Source organism: Chrysochloris asiatica, unplaced genomic scaffold (genome assembly GCF_000296735.1).
Source record: "Chrysochloris asiatica unplaced genomic scaffold, ChrAsi1.0 scaffold00160, whole genome shotgun sequence".
In the NCBI taxonomy this organism is placed as follows: domain Eukaryota; kingdom Metazoa; phylum Chordata; class Mammalia; order Afrosoricida; family Chrysochloridae; genus Chrysochloris; species Chrysochloris asiatica.
In genome coordinates, this window is record NW_006408678.1 from 1,750,363 (window position 1) to 1,758,520 (window position 8,158).

General features: G+C 43.8%; 1 protein-coding gene across 1 annotated transcript in view; it reads left to right on the top strand.

Moving 5' to 3' along the window:
• The first annotated feature begins 1,287 nt into the window (after positions 1 to 1,287).
• NFYB (nuclear transcription factor Y, beta) overlaps positions 1,288 to 8,158 on the top strand; it is a 22,364-nt gene continuing 15,493 nt past the window's right edge. The window contains exon 1 of the mRNA XM_006871082.1: positions 1,288 to 1,379. The gene's annotated coding sequence lies outside the window, so the exon portion shown is untranslated. The remainder of the gene's footprint in view (positions 1,380 to 8,158) is intronic.

An 8,158-nucleotide genomic window follows, 5' to 3' on the forward strand; every position in this document is an offset into this window, starting at 1 on the left:
GGGGGTAGTGGTGGAAGAAGGGACGATTGCTTTTCTTGGATACGAATTTGCATTTCTTCGAACACTGAACAGATGTATGCACTCCCTTGAGTTTTCACATATATCGTAACCTGCCTTTTTTTTAAAAAAAATGTGTCTTCCTTTAACAAATGGAATCTCTGAGTACATACTGAATCAACTATTTGGGTGAGTGTGGTTGACGTGCGGTTCCCATAGCCCACCTCTTTCCCCCTAGTTCCAAGCAAAATACTGTTTTAGACTAAAGCTTCTAAAGCTTTTCTTTTTGCAAAGACACTTGCTTAACAAGGAAAGAACACTTCTAGCTACAAGGAAGGGATTTCTCTGGGCAGTTTTGAGATTATAAAGCGGGACAATATTTGAAAAGAAATTAGAAACCGCTTTTAAGAGTCTACCAGAGTAGACAATATCAGACAGTCATTGCTTCCTGGACCTTTTAAATGGCACTTTGCAGTTTCACTTCAGTGACTATTGTTTTTGTGTGCTATTTACTGGATTTCATGCTTGACTGCATATAAATATTTCTTGTCCTTCTAAAATGAACCCTGAAAGGATGTGTTTTTGTTCTGCTCATCCCTCTCCCCGTTTAATTGTTTCCGTTGAGAAAGGGATAAACAGCAAATGAGAAATGAAGATTGTAGCCTTGGAAAGGCTACTAATTTATTCAGCTGTTTACGCCTTACAGTGAGACAGATGCAATTTTTGGCCAAAATGATGATGTCTTAAAATTACAAGGATCTTAATTGATTGTGTTAATTGGTTCGTTCTCTGGGCAGTGTATGTATGTGTGTGTTCTTTCCAGTATGCTCTGACATATTCTTTCCGAAGCATTATATTCAGAGAGAAAATAATTCCTCTTTTGAGTTCTTAAATCACTCTGAAACATTGTGAAAGCTATCACCAAGAAAATCAAGTTGCTAAACGGGATGTTAGGAGTGTTAATGTTTTAAGTAATTTAGATATGTAATTTTTGGTCTCTTGTATTCTATATAATTTGGCACTTGCTTGGTATGTTGTGGTGAATATACGTTTATAATGAACATGACTAAAGGTCAAGATTATAAGATTATGTTGGAAATATCCCCCCCACTCCTGTCGAAGGAATGAACTGTTTGTAAGTTCTCCAAAATCTTTCAGTTTAGCAACATCTGCTGGGTATCTGCCTGCCTTAGGCACCATTTTGTACTATGTACCCCAGTTAAGTATGTATGACTAATAGGCAAAATTTTAGGTGCCTTTATACGTTTTTACTAGTCATAGCTGTTTTTCTTTTAGGTTGAAGTTGGCAAAGATTAGACATCATTTTAGAGAGGTGTCCTTAAGCACTACTGAAAACACGGTTCTGACAGTGTTTCGTGACAGTAAGTATCTTTCGTCATTTTGGTGGTTCATTAGCTTTGTCTAGTAATTGGTTAGAAACAGAATGCTTCACTGATTTATATTAGAGATTACTGATGGAGCCTTTAGCCACAGACAGACCTCTGCTCACTCTATTGCTTCCTTATTTTCAGTTACTCACGTGTAGTAAGTGTTTCCTGTGGGAAACTGTGTAAACAGCCTGTGCCACCTTTTTAAGAGGCTGTTTAGCTGGTAAGACGTTAGTCGAGTGGGACACTTAGAGGACAGTGACATGCTGAACTGAAAATGCTGCTCAAAGTGCAGAACAGGTACAAAGTAGAGGTGGGATAGGCCTGTTGTCGTGGAGCAGGTGTGCAGACTTCAAACCCAGCCATGCAGAACAGATGGGCTTTGGAAAGGTGGCTGGCATGCTGGTGGGAGGTGGCAAGGTGCCATCACTAAGAGCAAAGGCATGGCAGCAGGGATGAGAGTCATGTGCCTGGTTGGAGTGGAAACGTCACAGGGGAAAGAGCAGTCAGACCATGTGGAGTTCAGGACCTGCCACTACTAGCTGTGACCTCACTCATAAAATGAAAGGACTCTGCCTGGGACTCATAAGTAAGGTGTGCTCTAGCACTCAGATTTTATCAGCCCTGAAGGGGTAAGAGCTAGGTGAGCAGGAAATCAGCCTCGTTAGGTTACCTGGGGGCATTGCTTATGTAACGCCTTGGTAACTAGGTTTGGATTTGATCAGAAGACCTTAGGAACCATAGTTGGCTCGAGAGTTAGTCTGCTCTTGTTGAATTGACTCCTGGTGACCCTGTATTGATCCCGTAGGGGTTTCTAGGCTGTAATCTTTACAGCAACAGATTCCCAGGTTTTCTCTCCTGCTACACCGCAGGTGGGTGGGAACTTTTCTGTTAGCAGACTAGTAGCCTGGCGCTTAACCATGATGCCAACAAGAACTCCTTTCAAGAGCTGTTAGATTCCAAGTCACGGTGCCCCTGTGGGATAGAGTAGAACTGTTTCATAGGGTTTCCAAAGCTTAGTTGATGGGAGCCGACTGCCACATCTTTTTCCCACAAGAGCAGCTGGTAATTTTGAACTGCTGATGACCTTTGGGTTCATAGACAAGCACCCGGTCACATTGCCATCAGGGCTCCTGGTATTTTAACAAGATTAATCTGAAAACAACATGCAAGGGCTGCTACAAAAAGGTCATGGGAAAAATTACATTGTCTTTTAATTTTTCCATGAACTTTTTGAAAGTCCCCTGATACATGTAAGGTAGGCTGGGGAGTAATGTGTTGGAATTAGAAATGGAAGAGCGTGTCCAGGAGACAGTCTGAATGAGCCAAGGGATTAGGGAGAGTTTGAAGTCAGTGGACGAGCCTAAGATGACTGATATTTTTAGCATGGAATAGTGAAGGATGGTATTACTCTTAACAACATTGCAGTAGGAGATACGGGAAAATGAAACTTAACTTTCCCACCCCCTGTAAGAGTCGGGGGCCTTTTGCAGGAAATGGAAAAGGTAAGTTTCATTTTCCCGTATCTGTCAATATGAAAGGTTGCACGTGTTGCTGTGATGCTGGAAACTGCAACCAGTATTTCAAATAACCAGTAAAGTCATCCGGAGTGGACAGGTTTCAGTGGAGCTTAAAGACCAAGACAGACTAGGAAGAAGGAATAGGTTGCCTACTGCTGAGAGATTAGACCTTGAAAACTTTATGAATAGCAGCGAAACATTGTCTGATACAGTGCTGGAAGATGAGCCCCTCAGGGTGGAAGACACTTAAACTCTGTCTAGGGAAAAAGCTGCCTCCTCAAAGTAGAGCAGGACTCAAAATGCGAAGAAACAGCTTCAAACAGCCATTAATTATCAGAATGTGCACAGGTGAGAATGTTAGACCAGGCATGTTCTATAGACATAACTTGCTTAAATGACAGAGGGTATTTATTAGTTGTAGATTTGGATTTATGAGCATAGAATTAATATTTAATGAGTTCATGAAGAGAAGAAAGAGGCTATCATAACCTTGTATGAAACCAGCAATTAGGGGATGAGTAGTAAAGAGTAAACCAGGCAAGAGTACTGCTTTGAAAATCCAGAGAGAAGAGAATTTCAAACAGAAGTGTAAGGTCAGTAGCGGCCAGCACTTCATAAAGAGCAGTCAGTAGGATGAAGGCAATATCATTGACAATGTAAGAGAGACATCAGCATTGTTGTGTTGCAGTCATAAGGCATATGTAGTGGGGTTTCCATAGGAAGGAAGAGGTGTGTAAGGACTGTGTGGGGTAACACTGATGATAGCAAGGGTGTGTGGAGAATGGCCGTTTGCTTTTTATGTGCACATTTATGGGTGCAGTGAAGGAGACAAAGCCTGTTTAAGGGAGAGTACAGAATGAGTAAGGAGGACTGATGTACGGGAGAGAAGAGGACTTTCTGTGATTTCTTGTCCTCCAAGACGTAAAAAGGAATGTGATCCAGAAAAGGAGCCCTCATGGTCCTCAGGTTAAGTGCTTGCCTACTAACCAAAAGTTCCGTGGTTGGAACTCAGCCAGCAACTTCACAGGAGAAAAGAGCTGACAATCTGTTTCCACAAAGATTCCAGCCTAGAAAACTCTATGGGACAGTTCTGCTCTGTGATGTGGGGTCTCTGTACGTCCAACAACTTAGATAAAGCGTGGTCAAGTGAGAAAGAAAACTCTTTAGTGTCTAGAAAGATTGATGAGAACTATATGAAGGGACAGCACCAATATTAAATTACAGTTATTGAGCTCTTACGGTATATCATGTGGCCAAGTACATTTAATCCAGTGACTTAAATAGGGTCACTACGAGTCAGAATAAACTTGATGGCAGTGGGTTCATTTTAAGTCTCCAAAGAGCTCCATTTTAAAAATGGAGAGGCTGAGGCACAGAGGGTTGTGAGTAACTTGTTTAAAGATACTGTTATTAAGAGGGTAGTTGGATTTAGCTTCAAAGCAAGCGGTCAGTCCTAAGAGCAGTGCTACTTACCTGTCTCCTGCTAAGAGCAGGCTGAAACCAGGGTGCCTTCTCTTAACCATTTCACAAACGTTATCCAGCTTTGCAGTGATTTTTAAGTGTTTTCAATATACACTTGAGACTGAGAATTTAAAGGTGGAGGTTTAAGGACTATAAGTAAAGCTACCAGGAACCAGTTCTGTAAACTGATTGGCATCCAACACTGTATTTTCATCCCACTGACTAGCCGTTTCATCCAGGGGTAGCTGTTGGCATAATATGCCTGTGTTTTCTTACCAGCTTCACTGGGCTCTGGTAATACAGTATTTACACAGTATTTAGACAGTGCTCAATAAGCATTGTGGCACTGTGGATTGGCATTGGACTGCGAACCACAAGGTCAGCAGTTCAAACCCACCAGCCGCTCCTCAGACACCCTATACCCAGTTGCTATGAGTTGGAACTGACTCAGTGACACTTAATAACACCATCTCCCTTGCTAGACCAGAGTTTTCCAAAGACAAGAAACAATACCTATTTTATTCCTATTTTTAATTCAGTTGTTGTTAAGTGTCATCAAGTTAGTTCCAACTCAGTGATCCTGTATAAGGTTTCCAAGGAGTGGCTGGTTCATTGGAACCACCAACCTCGCATTCAGCAGTTCAGTGCGTATCCTGCAGCACCGCACCATTTAATCTGCTGCTGCTGTCTGCCATCAAGTCAGTTTCAATATCACTTATCCACAATGACAGCAATATTAAAAAGGGCACTATTTACTATATTTAAGGAGCTCTGGTAGCATAGTGGTTAGGAGTCAGGCAGCTAACCTCAAGGTCAGCAGTTCGAAACTCCCAGCCATTCCACATGAGTAAGATGAGGCTTTCTGCTCCCGTAAAGATTTACGGCCTCGAAACCCTTTGCAGGATTGCTAGGAATCGGAACTGACTTCATGGTACACCACCATCATTGACAGGATTTACACAACACAGTGACTTAGCCCGGTGACCATTCATCTTATATAACACTTTCAGAGAACAACTAAATAATGAGAGTGGTCCTGACAATGAATGTGATCTCATGATTCATCATCTCACCCACTCTCTGTCATCATCCTACGTGCTCATCCCCCTTTGTTGCACACGCCTGGATGAACCCAATCTTGGCTGGAATCCAACGCATTAGCTTCTGTATGTTCACACCAGGCGGTAAATGGCATCGCTGCACGTTTGGTACCACTATAAATTTAAGGTCTCCAATGTCAGCTACCCACTAGGGAGAAAGATGTAGCAGTCTGCTTCCATCAAGATTTACAGCCTAGGAAGCCCTGTGGGGCAGTTCTGCTCCATCCGATGGGGCCATGAGTCAGAATGGACTTGACGGCTGTACGTTTGGTTTGGGGAATGTCAGCCATTGGCTTGACACCAGTGTTCTTTCCCATCCATCTCCCAGTCTTGGCAGTTGTGAGAGTCTCCCGTTCTTTGTCTCCAGATCCTGTTGATTATTTCTGCTAAAAAGCTTTCTAGCTTCTCTGGAGAGCTAGTGCTGTTACTGTGGACCAGATTCTGGGAGTGACCGACAGTCATCTGGCCTGGAATCATGCAGTTCATTCTCTGGACTGGGCTGCAGGCAGAATGATCTTGTTAACAGAGAAATCTGACTGGCACTCTTCCACTTAAAACCCTTTGATATAGTCTGGTCCTTAAGGTGGTGGTGGTGGTTGTTAAGTGATGTGAAGTGGGTTCCCACTCATAACCACTCTGTGTAGGGTTTCTGAGGAACAGCTGGTGGCTTTGAACTGCCGACCTTGTGGTTAACAGGTGAGTGCTTATTCTACAGGGCCACACCAGGACCCCACAGGGAGCTGCTTGATTCAGTCTCGATCTTGTTTGAGCCAATCTTCCAGTGCCCTCGTGTGGCACTGCGGGCTCATGCTCACACTGCAAAGTTGTTTGAACTGCAAGGTCGGTGGTTCAAGCTCACCAGCTTGCTTGCTCCTTGGAAACCCTATATAGGGTCGCTATGGGTTGGAATCAACTCGACGGCATTTAACAACAGCAGTACTAACAACAAGTGCTCGATGTCTGTTTCCTCTGTGTTACGGATTGAATTACGTCTCCCCAGAATATGGTATAGGTCCTAACCTATGCCTGAGGCTATCATCTCGTTTGGGCATGGGTTGTCTTTGTTAATGAGACAGGATTAGTACAGGGTGTGTCTTGAGTCACTCTTTTGAGATTTAAAAGAGATTAAACAAGCAAGTGGAGTTCTGGGGTGGCCCTGTGGGATAAAGCACTGGACTACAGGATCGGTTTGAACCAAAAGGTTGCCTCCTCAGAAACCCTATACAGGGTCACTGTAAGTCGGAACCACCCTGACAGCACTTAACAGCAACAAATGAACCAGCAGAGAATGGGGAAGAGTGATGGCTAGCCACATGGAGGTCTCCAAGGACCCCGGAAATGAACCTTTCTCTAGAGCCAGCATGGCGGCCTGGTGTGGCTCTGTAGGGTAAGTACTGGATCACAAGTTCGGCTTGAACCCCAAGGTCAGCAGTTCAAACTCACCAACTGCTTTTTGGGAACCCTATACAGGGTCGCTATGAGTCAGAACAAACTTGACAGCACCAAACAACAAACTGTTAAAGCCCTCCACTGGCGCTATTTCCGTTACAGCAGCACCACACACTCTGGAACATTTCTTTTCCCACCTTTGCCTGACGAACTTCTACTCATCTTTCGGTCTCAGTTTAAATGCCATTTTCCAAGACAGCCTTCCCCATAGCATGGTTGTTTTTCTTAGCACCTGCCATTACTTGTTAACAGCTATATGTAACATTCCTTGAGTACCCCCACTGTACTAAAGTCCTTATTTTACATGGCTCATCCCCTCATCTGTACAGAGACCCTGTGAGTTACGTCCTACTTTCATCCTTATGCTATAGATGAAGGTTAACTTGTTCAAGGTCGCATGGCCAGTAGTAGGGGGGAATTCAAACCAGGTAATCCGATTCCCAAGCCTGAGCCTTAGAAGTATTATTAGTAGGCCGCCTTCCCCCACCTCTGCTTCCTGTCCCTCCAGTTAATGTAACATTTGTCTTTGCCAGATGAGGCCAGAGCCCTGGTCTGTGGTGCTGGCGGCTAAGTCACCAGCGTAGGGCACAGCCACATTTGATGAATACCAAGTGCTCACTTGGTCAGTATGTGTTGACTGGGCTTCTTAAAATCTGTTTTCTGTGTTTTGTAGGAAATCTTAGACCTAGAGGAAACCACTATGATTCATTTTCCTGTTAGTAGCTAGTTTTCCCCCCATTCCTCATATTAATGAAGAGTGTCTGGCATATTGTAAACATCAAAACGCAAAAACAAAATCACCACCATTGACTTGATTCCAACTCACAGAGCCCTACATAGGATTTTATAGACTCATAGAACCCTGTGTAGGATTTGCTAGACTCACAGGACCCTGTATAAGGTTCCCTAGACTTACAGGACCCCATATGGGAATTCCTAGACTCAGGTCTTGCAGGAGCCCACAGCCTTCTGTCACTCCTGTGGAGTGGTTGGTGGGCTTGATCAATGTTCGGCTAAACTGCTGGTTGAAAGGCTCTAAGTGCAGGGGGCTTTCCAGAAGGGAACATTGAATCTAGATTGAACAGGAGTAAACAGGACACGTTCTGGGGGAACACTGGGCTAATGTAGGCACTGGGGTTTTAATGGAAGAAAGAGCTTGAGGACTAAGGTGCGCCTGACCCAAGCCATGGTATTTTCAATAACCTCATATGCATGTGAAAGCTGGACAGTGAATAAGGAAGAC